Source organism: Nomascus leucogenys, chromosome 13, assembly GCF_006542625.1.
Source record: "Nomascus leucogenys isolate Asia chromosome 13, Asia_NLE_v1, whole genome shotgun sequence".
Classification (NCBI taxonomy): domain Eukaryota; kingdom Metazoa; phylum Chordata; class Mammalia; order Primates; family Hylobatidae; genus Nomascus; species Nomascus leucogenys.
This window is the reverse complement of record NC_044393.1, coordinates 26433617-26450340: the sequence shown is the minus strand read 5'-3', so window position 1 is coordinate 26450340 and position 16724 is coordinate 26433617. Positions and strand designations below refer to the sequence as shown.

The following is a 16724-nucleotide window of genomic DNA, read 5'->3' as shown; positions in this document are numbered from 1 at the left end:
GCAGAGACAATTACATAATAAAAATTAAAGAGGAAATAAATGAATGTACCACTTTATACCTAGTAGGATGGGTATAATAATGAAAAAAGGACAATAACAGGTGTTACCTGGCAAGGATTTGGAGAAATTGAAACCCTCATACATTACCAATGGGAATATAAAATGGAAACTTTTTGTTAGTTTCTCAAAAAGTTGGACATAGAGTTACTATAGGACCCAGCAATTTTACTCTTAGGTATACATCCAAGTCAAATGAACCTATTTTCACACAAAAACTTACTAATGTATGTTTATAGCAACATTATTTATAATAGCCAAAAGGTGTAAGCAACCCAAATATCCATTAGCTGATGAATGTGTAAACAAAATGTGGTATATCCATACAACAGGGTATTATTAGGCCATGAAAAGAAAGGTGCTGCAACATAGATGACCCTTGAAAACATTATGCTAAGTGAAAGAAGACACAAAAGGCCACACATTGTATTATTCCACTTATATGAGAGATCTAAAATAAGGAACTCCTTGGAGACAGGAAGTAGATTGGTGGTTGCCTAGGGCTGGGAGCAGGGAGAAATGAGGTCTGACTGCTAATGGGTATGGGGTTTCTTTTTGAGGTGATGGAAATATTCTGGAATTAAATAGTCATTGTACAACTTTGTGAATATACTAAAGACACTGAATGCGCACTTTAAAATAATAAATTTTATGGCATATGAATTATATCTCAATAAAACTGTCATAAAAGTCAATGCTCTGCCATGCCATTTTCTTAGTTTCTTGTGTATCTTTCCAGAGATACTCTAGGCATATGGCAGCATATATATGTATATAATAAATACTTCTGGTTTTTTTTGTTTGTTTTTGTTTTGTTGAGACGGAGTCTCGCTCTCTCGCCCGGGCTGGAGTGCAGTGGTGCAATCTCGGCTCACTGCAATCTCTTCTTCCTGGGTTCAAGTGATTCTCCCACCTCAGCCTCCAGAGTAGCTGGGATTACAGGCATGTGCCACAACACCCAGCTAATTTTGCATTTTTAGTAGAGATGGGGTTTCGCCATGTTGGCCAGGCTGGTCTCGAACTCTTGACCTTAAGTAGTCTGCCCGCCTTGGCCTCCCAAAGTGCTGGGATTACAGGCGTGAGCCACTGCACCCAGCCTATAATAAATATTTCACTAAGTCTGAGATTCTATTAATGAAAACAGTATTTTATGTACTAAAAAGGAAGAAAAAATTAATTTTAATTGTAAGGCATATCTCAATTTCAGGTATGTTAACATGTTTAACATGTGGCTCTTGGAATCAATGCAAACATTGATCACATGTTTTGGAGAGCTCATGTATCAGGATATATCCTGGATGTGGTGGATACTTTCAGTGAACCTCATAGGTCTCTTTCAGACAGCTCCTGCACACAGTAATGGTTTTCTGTGTCTTTATCTAAGGGTGCTTCCTGTGTGCGCTTAGCCCAGAAATGCAGAATTAGTGCCCAGGAGCAACCCTCAGTCAGCAAGGAACAGGAGATGTAGAGAAAGCCAGGCGTGGTGGCTCACGCCTGTAATCCCAGCACTTTGGGGAGCCAAGGCGGGCAGATCACTTGAGGTCAGGAGTTTGAGACCAGCCTGGCCAACATGGCGAAACCGTGTCTCTGCTAAATATATACAAAAAAAAAAAGAAAAGAAAAGAAAAGAAAAAATTAGCTGAGTGTGGTGGCATATGCCTGTAATCCCAGCTACTTGGAAAGCTGAGGCAGGAGAATCGCTTGAACCCGGGAGGTAGAAGTTGCAGTGAGCCAAGATCTTGACACTGCACTCTGGCCTGGGTGACAGAGCAAGACACCATCTCAAAACAACAACAACAACAACAACAAGAAACCAACCAGGAATTTTAGAGAAGCACCAACAACTTCCTTGCCCTTCAGAGACAATTCTGAAGTGCATCTCACATGGTCTTTCAGAGAATGTCTAGCAGGACGGAGCCCCAGAGACCCCAGGTGGTAACTCACTCAGAATACACATTTGTCCTCCTGTCATCCTTGCTGAGATTCCTGGGATCCCACATAAACTATTTGCACCCAAATCCCAGTCTTAGACTTTTCCTTTGAGAGAACCCACATTTAAACACTGTGTGTATGGCTGTGAATGGGGTGCGCACATCTGTGCTCATGAGTATATGGGAATCAAAGTATGAATACATGGGCACACCCATGTCTATGTGTGTCTATGGAAGTATTTGTGTTTGGAAATTGGCATGAGTGTGTATGTACACGTGTGTATGTTTGTGCATGAATTTTTTTTTTTTTCGAGACAGGGTCTTGCTCTGTCACCCAGGCTGGAGTGCCATGGTATGAATATGGCTCACTGCAGGCTCAAACTCCCAGGCTCAAATGATCCTCCTGCCTCAGCCTCCTGAGTAGCTGGGAATACAGGTGCCTGTCACCCCATCCAGCTAAATATTTTTGATTTTTTTGTAGAGATGGGGTTTCACCATATTGCCCGGGCTGGTCTAGAACTTCTGGGCCCGAGTGATCCTCCTGCCTTAGCCTCTCAAAGTGCTGGGATTACAGGTGTGTGCCACCACACCCAGCCTTTGTGCTGCTTATACTCCAGTGCAGATGCATCTATGGAATGCTCGTGTGTGACAGTGTCCATGCACATGTGTATATTTGTCATATTGCACATCACTGGGCTCTGAGACCTGTTTAAGGGCGTGTTTGTGTGCCTGCATGAGCCAGAAAGGTCAAGGGAGCCTGAGAAAGACCCTCAGAGGATCTCTGGTGCTTAGGAGCCTCTTGTTGGGTGGTGTCGCTGGGGAGACGGGTGGGGAATGCATTATAACAGTGGCCTGTTGCGTGCCCTCTCTTTCTCTGCAGATGCCTGTCTGGAGACAACCTCATCAAGTCTGGTCTCAGATGTGTGTTCTCTCTGATGGGAGACAGCTGGAGCAGCTGTCAGGCCTCCCTGGCAATAGCGGTGCCTGTGGTGGCACCTGTCAGCAGCACCTTAACGCTGTCCCAGTGATGGCTGCTGCGAGTGGGAAGGTGACAGGAGGCAGTCGTTCTTGGGGTTTGGGAGGCTCTTTGCTGCACTGCTCCTTGACCCCTCTACATGGAAGGGTGAGCCCCAGTTCCTGTACATCTTCTGGAATTGCAGACCTCCTCCCCACATCACCTCTAGTGGATTTCCTCGCTGGTCTTGACTCTGGCTGATGCCATCCACACGCCTCCACTCCAGCTGTTTTCCTAAGACAGGGTGTGATGCCATGCCTCCCTGTGTTTCCTGGTCCCTCTGCCTCAAAGACTTTGGTTTCCCACCTCTGTCTGGTGAATTTCCCCTTTCCAAGGCCAGCTTCCAATTCCCTTTTTCAGACATCCTGTCATGCTGTGCCCAGGCAGAGCCTTCCTCCCCAAACCCACACAGCCCTTTGCACATGTCTCTTCCATTACACATATTGGTTGCCAGGAAGGAGAAGTCAGGTGAATGCCTGCCTCTGGCTCCCAATCACAATGTTTGAGTCTCAAGGAGGGCGACCAGGTGGAGTTAGGTGACCTCACCCCAAGAGTACAAGGGTCACAGTTGGGCAGGGTAAGGTCTGGATCCCAGGAAGATAATTCTGTTGTTCTTAAAATAAGACCCCAGCTGGTGATGAGGAGAGAGACCTGGAGGACACAGAGAAGGGCCCAGAACCCTCCTTCATTCCAAGAGGAGAGGCTGCTGACCACAGTGCAGAGGGCCAAGGTTCTAGGAAAGGGGCACAGAGGTCAGGACCGGACTGCAGTCCAGCAAGAACCGGAGCTCAAGCTTCAGCCTTCTGATTGAGCTCACCAGTCTCGAAGGAGACTGGAGCTCCCTGGACCTAGGTTCAAATCCCCACTCCTCCACTTATTTGCTGTGTGACCTTGGGCAAGTCACTTCACCTATTTGAGCCTTGGTTGCCATCAGTGCAACATGAGGTAACAGTGCTCAATTTATGGAGATAATGTCGGGGAGGGCCTAGCCCAGATATGGGCACACATACAATCCTTACTACCAGCCATATGAGGTAGACAATATTATCATCTCCATCTTGCAGATGAGGAAACAGGCTCAAAGCAGTTGAGCATTTTGTACAAGGTTAAACAACTGGCAGTGGGATCTGACTCTAGGCGCTCCAATTCCCAAGCCCATGTTATTTCTGATACTGTAGGTGTGTTCTGGAAACAGAAAGGAACTGTCCAGTGTGGCTAAAAGTTAGGGTCCTTGCAGAGAACAAAGTATGGAGCAGTTGGGACTGAATTTCGAAGGGCTAGACGTCCATTCATACAGTAGACAATGGGGAGCCACTGAAGATTGTGGAGTAGGGGCATGGCAGGGCCAGAGCTGCAACTTCCAAAGATGAATCGTGTCGCAGTACCTAAGATGGATGGGATGGGGATGAGAGAGGCAGCAGGAGCCCCATCAGGAGACAGCACTGGGTGATGCTGACTTTAGATGACAAGGGATATGGACAAACTAGCATTTTGCTGGGGAAGGAAAACAGAGAGCTCAGGGATGAGAAACAGGCAGGGGCAGGGCCATTAGCCTTATCAAAAACCTGATTGCTCTTAGCAAAGTATTTAATACAATTTCCTGCTATTAGGGCCAAACCTGGACTAGCAAGATTATTAATTCTAAAGATAATCATTATGCTGGGCGGACCGTATTTTAATATATGGCAACAGGCGAGCTATTATCATTTTTTTCCCTTCTATCTTGATTGCAGGTCACCCAATTAGAGCTGGCTTCAAGTGCCCCTTCCTGGAGGTAGTGAGATAAGGCTTAATGTCCTCAAACAAGAACTATCGGCTGTGACTAGAGGCCCATAAATATTAATAAATCTATAATTAGTCCTGTGAAAAGGGGGATCAATCCAGGAGAAGGTTCCGCCCATTAATACTAGAAATCACTTTTGCTGGGAAAGTGGGCTTTTCTGTTCCAAATGCCAGGCTGTTTGAGGAGGATGCAGCTCTGTCAGGTTTGCCAGACTGATTCACGTCTACTCCGCCATAGTCATAGTATCGTGGGGGCAGCGAGAATCCCTGCAGGGTCTCACAGGGGAGAAAGGCTTCCCAGAGGTGGTGACGGAGAAGGTTGTGGCCCCCATGATCTTGTCTATCATTATTTTAATTTTTTACCTTTTTTTTTTTCTTTTTTTTTTTTGAGATAGATTCTCACTCTGTTGCCCAGGCTAGAGTGCAGTGACATGATCTCAGCTCACTGCAACCCTCCGCCTCCCAGGTTCAAGCGATTCTCCTGCCTCAGCCCCCCTAGTAGCTGGGATTACAGGTGCCCACCATCCCGCCCAGCTAACTTTTGTATTTTTAGTAGAGGTGGGGTTTCACCAGGTTGGCCAGGCTGGTCTTGAGCTCCTGACCTCAGGTGATCCACCTGCCTCGGCCTCCCAAAGTGCTGGGATTACAGGTGTGAGCCATTGCACCTGGTCGTAAGTTGCTTTATTTACTTATTTAAAAAATATTTATGTATTCATTTATTTTCAGACAGGTGTCTTGCTGTATTGCTCAGGCTGGTTTTGAACTCCCAGGCTCAAGCAGTCTTCCTGCCTCAGCCTCTGTAGTAGCTGGAATTACAGGCATATACCATCATGCTTGGCAGTGTAAGTTGTCTTGTTGTTATTGTATACCAGAATCCTAATAAAGAAAAAATTTCGTATTCTTCATGTGAAATTTGAGTGGGATAGTGGGCTAAGTGAGGGAGCTTTGTAGCGCTATAAGGTACCCAGAGATATGAATACATGTTATTCTATTCCAAAATTTTTATTGAGGTATAGTACATACTCGGTAAAATACACACATCTTTAAATACAACTTAATGACATTTTTTTTCCTTTTTTTTCTGAGATGGAGTCTTGCTTTATCACCCAGGCTGGAGTGCAGTGGTGTGATCTCGGCTCATTGCAACCTCCGCCTCCTGGGTTCAAGCAATTCTCTTGCCTCAGCCTCCTGAGTAGTCGGGATTACAGGTGTGTGCCACCACGCCCAGCTAATATTTTGCTTTTTTTTTTTTTTGGTAGAGACGGGGTTTCACCCCATGTCTGGCCAGGCTGGTCTTGAACTCCTGACCTCAAGTGATCCACCTTGGCCTCCCAAAGTGTTGGGATTACAGGCGTGAGCCACTGCGCCTGGCCAATGACTCTTTATATATGCATATACCTGTGTAACTTTTACCCAGGTAAAGAAAATGATTCCATCAACCCTGAAGGCTCCCTTGCACCCTTCCCATTCCACATCCCCCCAGAGGTAACCACCCTTCTGACCTTTCGTACTAATAGACCCAGTTTGCCTGGTCGTGAACCTTGCATGAACAGAAACATACAGCACCAACGTCTGGGACTCATCATTATGTCCCAAAATCATAGGTAAAGTATGTTTTAAAACAATTTCTATTTGGTATCACAAAAGTAATACTTACTGTAGAAATGATATAAAAGCACAAATGAACAGAAAATGGTGGACATCACCTTTGTACCTGAGAGCTTCTAAGAGCATCTCTCTCTATGTGTTTGATAATAATAATTTGATGTGCCCAATGTAGAAATTCTGGAAAGTAAAAGACTCTTGGGCTGGGCGTGGTGGCTCATGCCTGCAATCCCAGCACTTTGGGAGGCTGAGGTGGACAGATTGCTTTAGCTCAGGAGTTTGAGACCAGCCTGAGCAACATGGCAAAACCTCGTCTCTACAAAAAATAGAAAATTAGCTGGGCGTGCTGGTATGTACCTGTAGTCCCAGCTATTTGGGAGGCTGAGGTGGAAGGATCACTTGAACCTGGGAGGCAGAGGTTGCAGTGAGTGGAGATCGCACCACTGCACTCTAACCTGGGTGACAGAGGGAGACCTTGTCTCAAAACAAACAGACAAAAGACTCTTGGTTGCAACTGACACAAACCCGACTTCCATTGGCTTGAGCAAGATTCAATTGCTTGTGTCAAGTAACTGAGAGAACCAGGGGCTCAAATGATGTCTCTGTCTCTCTCCCCATCTTTCCCAGGCTTGGCTTCATTTATGCAAATGGGCTCTGTCTATGGCCAGTAAAGTGGCCACCAGCAACCCCTGACTCAACCCCCCACTTCAGCAACCCTAAGAGCATCTTTCTCTATAGCAATCCCAGGGCAAACTCTGATTGGCTTTGCTGGGGTCATATGCCCATCCTTGGGCCAATCACTTGGCTAGGCTGATGGGGGACTCTAAATGGTCAGCTGGAGTCATAGTGGGGCAGCGTCATGGTTACAGCTGCACCAGAGGCAGGAAGTTGGTGAGGGGAGGTGTTCCAAAGGCACCAGAGAAGGAACACAGAAAGAGTGTTGGGGAGACCTAACTAGGGCAGCTTTGTCCTGCACAGTCAGCAGGATGTTGTCCAGCTAGGCATGGTGGCTCACACCTGTAATTCCAGCACTTTGGAAGGCCAAGGTTCGCGACCAGCCTGAGCAACTTAGAGAGACACTCCCCACCCCATGCCCCATCTCTACAAAAAAAAAAAAAAATTAAAATTAATTGGCCGTGGCGGCATGCACCTGTGGACCCAGCTACTCAGGGGGCTGAGGCCAGAGGATCGCTTGAGCCAGGGAGGTGGAGGTTGCAGTGAGCTATGATTGCACCACTGCACTCCAGCCTGGGTGACAGAGTAAGACCCTGTCTCAAAAAAAAAAAAAAAAAAAAAAGACTGTCTGCTCTGCAGAGCAGGACGTTCCTAAGGATAGGGGCTGGGACTTTTGTCTCCTTAGTGAGCCCCAACCCAAGTGTCTCAATCTTTGGTCCCATCTTCGTGCCTCCATCTCAAATTTTACAAGGTCAAAAAAGCTTCAGGGCTTGAAAAATGAGGATGTGGAGAAGACAAACCTCAACAATCTAGTGAAAACCAGCTGACCATGACCTCCTGTGTGCACCAGGCCAGCCTCCTGGTTGGGTCCCTGGCATGGCATCCAGCCTAGAGTCTGGTACAGAGATAGTGTTGTGGTAGAAGGCGGCACTAGACTCCAGAGGCCAGGCTTGGGCACTGGGCCAAATTGAGGACTAGCTAAAACAGATCTGCGATGGAAGCCCCTCCCCAAACAAAGCATCTCCCTGTAAGATATGCTCACCAGTGCGCCAGGTCAGTTTACCATTGCCATGGCAACAGCTGGAAGTTACTGACGCTTTTTATGGCAACCACTGGACAAACCGGAAGTTATCCTCATCCTGGACATTTTTGCATCAACTGCTCCTTAATTTGCATATAATTAAAAATGGGTATAAATACGAGTGTAGAACTGGCTCTAAGCTGCTACTCTGGGCACGCTGCCTATGGGGTAGCCCTGCTCTGCAAGGATCAGTACTGCCTCTGTGGCTGCGTACACTGCCGCTTCAATAAAAGTTACTAACACAACCAGCTTGCCCTTGAATTCTTTCCTGGGTGAAGCCAAGAATCCTTCTGGGCTAAGTTGGGGCTTGCCTGTCCTGCATCAGTGTCATCAGATGTTTGAATAAAGGGAGGGAGGTGATAACAGCATTTATGGTGCACTCATTGTGTGCCCATCCTCCGTAATTCCCTGGAATCTTACTTTAGCCTCGTGTTTCAGGCACTGGAGATGCCTCTCTTCTGGGGTATTACTTTGATTCCCATATAATGGGTTTGCTATTTTAATTATCTTACTTTTACTATTAAGTGTTTAGGGTGTACAAGAGAAAAGATACCAATTCTTTCTCCCGGAGTTTACAATCTAGTGGATGGGGAAACTGAGGCACGCACAGTTGCACAGAGCAGTGTGGAGCATAGGGAGGTGGGTGGGTGTTCGGTGGCGGAGGCCATCTGGAATGAGTCCGGAGTATTGATGAGAGGGACGAGAGGGATCCCTTGAGGTGGGCTAGAGGAGAGAAAGGGGGGGTCTCAGCAGTGGCGTCCCCAGGTCTAGACCCGTTTCAGCCAGTCCAGGGCGGCCAGGGCTGCTCTTAGCCAGGCCCTCTCCCCCCCTCCTTCCCCCACCTCCCCTCTGCAGCAGCCGGATCAGTGATTGACGCGGTAATTGGCGCGCGTAGGCACCAGGCTAATTGAGGTCAGGCTGCAGATTGCAGTGGCTGCTTCGCAGAAGAGGTGGGCGCGGGGGCTGCGCGCGCTCCCTCCCCCTGCAGGGCCTGGTGTGAGGACGTGGTGGAGCGGGGAGGCCCTGCCACCCCGCCCCCCGTCCTTTTTCCCTGGGGAGGACGCTCCTCAGCGGCAGGTGTCGTGGGGAGGTCTCCTGGGCCCTCCCATTTCAGGGGGATGGGAAACTTCAGACAGAGGGAAAGAGGGCCAGGGAGCCCTCCAAGGCAGGTTGAACCCATCTTGGAGCCTGAACTCCTGGGGAGGGAGGGGCTCGGGAAAGAGCCCACGGGTGGGGGCGGGGGAGCCTTGGCGTGAGTAATTACCCCTCTTTGAGCTTACTCCCATTCATTCACACATTCATTCATTCAACACTCACTTATTGAGTGCCTTATGTGTTTGAAGCACTGGAAATAAAGTTGAAATAAAGACAGACATGGTTCCGCCCTCAGGAAGCTAACAGACAGTGGGGAGATAAACGAGCTAATAGTTGCTATTGCAAACATATTCTGTAGAGAGACATTATCTGCAGGGAGGCAACTCAAATGGGGTGGTCACGGAAGGCCTCTCTAGGGAAGGGACATTACGGCTGAGACTTGAGGGACAGAACACACTGGGAATGGGCAGTGTGTGAGTGATGGGGGCAGGGGGAACCTCTTCTCTAAGACGGGGTACAGAAAAGTCCTGATGAGCAAGGGTCTCGGATGGACCTGTCATTCTGCAACTTGCTTGTTTGTACTTACGTAATCCTGAGATGAGGACACGTTGGTACATGCAGTTCTAGTACATTCATTTTGCCTGTGCTTTTTCTACCATGCACAGCTGGTTCTTAGGCAAACAGCAGTTCCAGAATGGTTTCTGAAACCCCTACTGCAGAGGCGGTGTTTAGAGGATTTGGCTCATGTGGTGGGTAGGGGAAAGAAAGCTGACAGGAACTAGAGGTTCATTGCAGACAGCTAACATGGGGAGCATAGAGCAAAAAGGGAAAGATTTATCTAGCCTTGCAAATACTCCCCAACACTTACCAGCCTAAAGGAGCCAGGGAAAGGGGCTTGGGCTGGAAGACAAGAGGTGGCCTGAGTCCTCATCTCAACTCAAACTCAGTGTAAAACTTTGGGGAGGTCCTTTTCCCTTTTCCCTTTGTAAAATGGGTGTATGCGTGAGAATAAGACAAGGTTAGTCATTTCAAGGTGGTTTCCTGTCTGTGTTTTCTTAGATTCTGTTCTTGTCTCTTTGGCATCCATTAACCACAAGGCCAACATTTCCCCTGTGATCTAGAGCCCGTACTCTGAACCACTTTAAAAAATTTAACTCTCAGGACAGGTGCAGTGGCTCATGCCTGTAATCCCAGCACTTTGGGAGGCTAAGGCAAGAGGATTGCTTGGGCCCAGGAATTTCAGACCAGCTTAGGCAACATGGGGAGACCCAGTCACTATAAATAATTTAAAAATGAGCTAGGTGTGGTGGCACGTATCTGTGGTCCCAGCTACTCAGGGGGCTGAGGCAAGAGGATTGCTTGAGTCTGAGAGGTCGAGGCCACAATGAGCTGTGATTGTGTCACTGCATTCTAGCCTGGGCAACAAATCGAGACTGTGTCTCAAAAAAATAAAAATAAAAATAAAATAATATCCAACTCTTTTGCACCAAGGCATCATTTTCACCCAGGGCCAGGCACCAGACAACTACGGAAATCCCTTATGCTTCCCACCCACCAGAATTATTCAAACTATCCTCAAGTCATTTACCCTGCTTTGCCTTTCCCAAGGAAACCCGTAGGCTGTAGCTGCTCCTGCTCCTGCCTGCTGACCAATCCTGGTGATTTCCATGTGGCCCTGCATGGTGTGGCATGCCCCCTTGTCTTGGGAACTGTAAGGAATTAATTATTTCAATGGTATTAGCCTGCCTGGGTCATTACTCAGTCAACTTCATAATTAAGATCTGGGCAGACATTGGTTTCTCAGATGGTTTTGTGTATGCCTTTGGGGGCTGTCAAGAGGAATGTGGAGAGGAGGAGCAGGCTGCCCTGAAGGATTTGGATGTGTGTGCCACAGGTCCCCTCCCTGGCCTCACGAGAGCTGTTCTCTGGGACATATATAGCTGTCACTTCTGGGGAAAGAGTTTTGCTGCTCCTTAAACTTCAGAAAACCTTGGTCCTATAGGCTCATCCATCTCAAAGATTTGTTCTGGCACCCACGTTGGTGCTACAGGGACAGAAATTCATCCACTTCTGTTTTATGGTTTCAAAGGGTTTCTTCAATTATTTGCTTTGTTGACTGAGGACATCTTGTGGACCAATTATTTGCTGATGGCTCTCATGGCTTCCATTCTCTGCGGTTATTGTGGGGGCTAGAAGTCTGCAAACTACATTTGTCAGATGATCTCATCAGCTGGGGCCAGTAGGTTCTGCTAATGGGAGGTTCTAGCAAGACACAAAACATAGCAGCAGTAGCAGTAGACAATTTCAGTTGACCACACACAAGTGTGGGTTCCAGCAGGGTCAGTGGTTCCAGTGGTGACCATGGGAGTGGCTCCTGCTCAATGGCAGTGGCAGCACCTGCAGCAGCTCAGTAGTGAGTGCTGGCCTGTGGGCCAAGCCTGGAGTGTACCAGCTTCTTGATAATTGGGTGCCACCTTCTATTCCTGTTTGCTCTTCTGCTTCTCCTGGCCAACAACTTTGTAATAAATTCTATGCATTCAGTCCCTCTCTGCTTGAAATATCTTAAGGGCCTTCTATTTCTCCAATGGGACAATGACTGATATACCTATATACCTTGAATAATTAGAAAGGTACGAAAAAGACTGTATGCTCACCTGGACATAAGTGTCATCTTTGGCAGCCTTACTAGGAGTATAGTTCCAGGAGACCTAGGTGATATCTGGATTTCCTCTTTGCTGATGAGAGTCAACATGGAGGACAGTACTAGGCTGGACAAGATTCTGGGGTTCTCAGTAATCCTGAGTGGGCAGCTGGGCAGTGTTGTAGCTGGTTAGAAGGTGCTATGTTTTAAGTGTTTGCCCCCTTAAAACTCATGTTGAAATTTAATTCCCAATGTAGCAGTATTGAGAGGTGGGGCCTTTAAGAGTTGATTGGGTCATGAGTGCTCTGCCTTCATAAATGGATTAATCCATTTATGGATTAATGGATTAATGGGCTAATGGATTAATGGGTTATCATGGGAGAGGGACTGGTGGCTTTATAAGAAGAAGGAGATCTGAGCTAGCATGCTCAGCCCCTTCTCCCTGTGACGTTCTGTGTCACCTTGGGTCCCTGCAAAGTGTCCCTATCAGCAAGAAGGCCCTCACCAGATGTGGCCCCTCGACCTTGGACTTCTCAGCCTCCATAACTGTAAGAAATAAATTCCTCTTCTTGATAAATTACTCAGTTTCAGGTATTCTGTTATAAGCAAAAGAAAATGGACTAAGATAGAAGGTGAGATTCCAAATCATCTTTTCTTATCTGAATTATGGAACCAGCCTCCTCACTGGTCACCCTGCCTCCAGCCTTGTCCCTTCCAGGTTATTTTCTTTTTGTTTTTTTCAATCTATAGGTATTTTTTATTAGAAAATAAATTAAGCATCTCACTAGAGACTGAAGAAGGAAATTAACAATCTTACAATTCTAGAACAGGCAAACTTCATGATAAGGGATTCTTAGTTTTCAAAGTGTGGGGTGCTCTTTCGCAGATACACTCTTGGGGTGGGGGCTGTAAGTTTCCTCAGATATTTTACATTTTGTGCTTTAATTCTTGTTGGTACTCTAAATCAAATAAATACACAGTGTTCAGGATTATCTGGATGGCCATCTTAAATAACAGCGTGTCCCACATGATCATAGCCTCTGCAATTGTGCCTCTGATCCATGTGATACCAAGACCAGCTATGCTTAACTTTTCATATTTCTCCAATTGAGTCCTCAGACCTTTCACAGAATTGTTGAACATTTCCTGTGAGATCTGTGAGAGGTCAAGGTGGAGAGCACTGGTTCAGAGCAGTGATCCTCAAGGCAGGATGGGATGGGGTGGAGTTGAGTGGAGAGATGCATGTAGTTTGAAAGAGCACATTCAAAATACCCACTAATTTCAAAACACCAACTCCATAAAGTCAAGCAGTGGAATGATTTCAGCTAATGGGCAGTAGCAGAAAACCAACTATGGATTCATCATTGTGGAGAAGGAGTCTGGATCAACATAGTTGAAAAACACCGGCTTAGAGGTAGAGGCATGCCGACACATGGGGAACTGTAAGAAACGTGTGCCAAAGAGAAAGAACAATTGAGGGTCAGTGAGTGAATCCTAGGCCAGAACTTGTCACAGTCTCCTGAAAACCAAAGCGCATATCCGGAAGAAAACCAAGATGGTCTGTCAACCTTCTTGGCCCTGTGGTTAAGAACAAGTTAGCCGGGCGCGGTGGCTCACGCCTGTAATCCCAGCACTTTGGGAGGCCGAGGTGGGCGGATCACAAGGTCAGGAGATCGAGACCATCCTGGCTAACACGGTGAAACCCCATCTCTACTAAAGATACAAAAAATTAGCCGGGCGCAGTGGCAGGCGCCTGTAGTCCCAGCTACGCGGGAGGCTGAGGCAGGAGAATGGCGTGAACCCCGGGGGGCGGAGCCTGCAGTGAGCCGAGATCGCACCACTGCACTCCAGCCTGGGTGAAAGAGCGAGACTCCGTCTCAAAAAAAAAAAAAAAAAAAAAAAAAAAAAAAAAAAGAACAAGTTGATCAACTTTTAAATACTGAGCCAAAAGAAGAAAAAAAGCTGTTTGTGCCCCCAAATTGATCCACCAAGAAGTGATGTCATCATTTGCAATGCCATCCAGCTCTTGAGGAGGGACATCAGAATGGAACCTGCTCTGTGGTTACTGCAGAACTCCAATCTGCTTTAGCCAAGTCAGCAGCTCCCAGCTCTGTTGCATAGTGACTAGATCACTGCATCCGCCTATACAATCTTTACCAATAAAGACTCGAGGCACCGTTCTTGCTCCTGTGAGCTGTTTCAAATAATCTTGAATCTCGTTGATGTGGTTAGTAGCTGCAATATCGACAGCTGCTACTACTACTTCCAGAAGCCCCTGTTTGATGGGCAATTGATTGAGGATCTCTTGGGTCTTCCGGCAGTATGGGCAGGTGGGGTTGATGAACACAACCACCTTCCCAGGCTGGATTTTGCAGTTCACAAACTCTTGAGCCATGCCGATGGGCTGTGGTCTCCCTGAGAGGAATCCTCAGTTGCAGGCATTGCTTGGGGTATTGAGCTCATTTATTTGCTTGCTTGCTTCCTTCCTTCCTTCCTTCCTTCCTTCCTTCCTTCCTTCCTTCCTTCCTTCCCTCCTCCCTCCCTCCCTGTCTCTTTCTCTCTTTCTCTTTCTTTCTTTCTTTCTTTCTCTTTCTTTCTTTCTTTCTTTCTTTTCTTTCTTTCCTTCTTTCTTTCTTTATTTTCTTCTTTCATCTCACTCTATTACCCAGGCTGGAGTGCGGTGATGCAATCGCAGCTCACTGCAGCCTTGAACTTCTGGGCTCAAGCAATCCTCCCACCTCGGCCTCCTGAGTAGCTAGGACTACAGGCATGAGCCACCATGCCTGGCCAATTTTTGTATTTTTTATAGAGACAGGGTCTTGCCATGTTGCCCAGGCTGGTCTCGAACTCCTGGGCTCAAGCAATCCTGTCTTGGCCTCCCAAAATGTTGGGATTACAGGCATGAGCCATCGTGCCTGGCCTCTCTCAGGTCATTTTTCACATATTGAACTGGAGAGTCTTTCAAAACCATTCCAATGAAGCACCCTCCCTGCTAATCCCTGTCCCAAATCAAGACCCGTCAGCAGCTCTCTGGTGCTCAAAATTATAAACTTGCTATTCCAGACCTTTCCTAACCTGGCCCCTATGGAACTCCCCAGCCTCTGCATGATCTCTCCTTGCCTTGCAGGTTATCATCTAGCTGCTCTGAATCACCTGCAGCCACCTGAACATGCCATGCTCTATTTACTCAACTGATGCTTATTAAGCATCCACTGTGTGCCTGACGGTGTTCTAGGCATTGGGGAATTGGCAGAAGACAATTCAGCCAAAGTCTCTTCTTTCAAGAATCTCTCCTCCAGGCCTTTGTACGTGCTGTTCCCTTTGTTTGGAATGTTCTTTCTGCCCCGTTTCCCATCCCTTTTCTTCCTTTCACCTTGGTATCTGCCATCCTCAGAGCTGAGCTGAGGCAGCACCTGCTTAGGGAGTCTCCCTTGACCCCAACCCCTCTTCCCAGACTGTTTGGATATTTCCTTTATGCTCCTACAACCCCCCAGCTCCCTGAGCTTCCTGTAACCGAAACATGGATCTCTGAATTGTCACTGTTGGTTTATACTCCTAGAGTACAGAGTTTAGAGCTCCTGGAGAGTGGGACCTTGTCTGATTTGGTGGGACCATGTCTGTGTCCCTAGACCTAACAGCGTCCAGCACGTGAATTTGTTGAATGAATGAACGAATGAATGAATAATCATGGACTACAAAAGCAGGAAACACTTTCTGGAGGGAAATGACCATGCAGGTCTTGAAAGGGGCACCCAAGATCGTTCCAAACAGATATCAGAGGACTCAGGGTCCTCGTTTCCTCTGGCTCCGATTATCCTCAGCCTCAGCATCCAGTGCTTGGCGATCTACTCCTACTGGCCTCTCCAGCCCTATTTGTGCTTTCTCAACCCAGGTCCAGCCCTTTGAGCCAAGTAGGATTTCAGATTTGGGCTCAGCCAGGTCCTGGCTGTGTAAACTTGGAAAATAACTCCACCTCTCTGTGACTCAGTTTTCTCACCTTTCAAATTGTTTAGATCAGGGGTCCCCAACCTTGGGGCCACAGACTGGTATGGGTCCGTGGCCTGTTAGGAACTGGGCCGCATAGCAGGAGGTGAGTATCACCGCCTGAGCTCCACTTCCTGTCACATCAGCAGCAGCATTACATTCTCATAGGAGCACGAACCATATCGGGAACTGTGCACGTGAAGGATCTAGGTTATGTGCTCTTTATGAGAATCCAATGCCTGATGATCTCAGGTGAAACAGTTTCATCTCAAAACCATTCCCCCACCCCACCACCATTCTGTGGGAAAATTGTCTTCCATGAAACTGGTCCTTGGTACCAAAAAAAATTGGGGACTGCTAGTTTAGATGATCTCTGCCTCCCAGGGCTTTTGTGAAATCTCCAGGCAATAACCCATGTAAAGCACGAGCCTCAGGGCTGGGGCTGTAGTCAGCACTCAATGAGTGGGTGCTCTTATTGTTATTGCTTATGCTGAGAGCTGTGGGGAGTCACGGCAGCTTTCAGCGGGGGTGGGAGTCATGGGGTTGGATTTGCTCCTCACATCTCCAGCGGGGGCTCTGGGGAGGACAACTTAGACAGGGCAAGACAGAAATGGGCTGGTGCAGGCTGGTAATTTACACAGCTCTCAAAATCAGATCATTAACGCTTTTGGCCAACGGCTATTGTAAAAAATTTAGAGTGAAATAAAAGATACACTCTAATCTTCAGAGCAAATTATAAAACACAAAACAGAAACAAATTAGACAGGCAATACAATCTCATTGAAGCAAACCAGTTTTCCCACGGACAACTCTGGGCTGGGTCAGAAACCACTTCTGCTGTGCCCCCATAGCACAGAA

The 16724-nt window shown here is 47.3% G+C and overlaps 1 pseudogene; it reads right to left on the bottom strand.

The window, feature by feature from the left end:
• Window positions 1-13944: 13944 nt before the first annotated feature.
• Window positions 13945-14277, bottom strand: LOC100605586 (annotated as a pseudogene).
• Between the last annotated feature and the right edge of the window lie 2447 nt (window positions 14278-16724).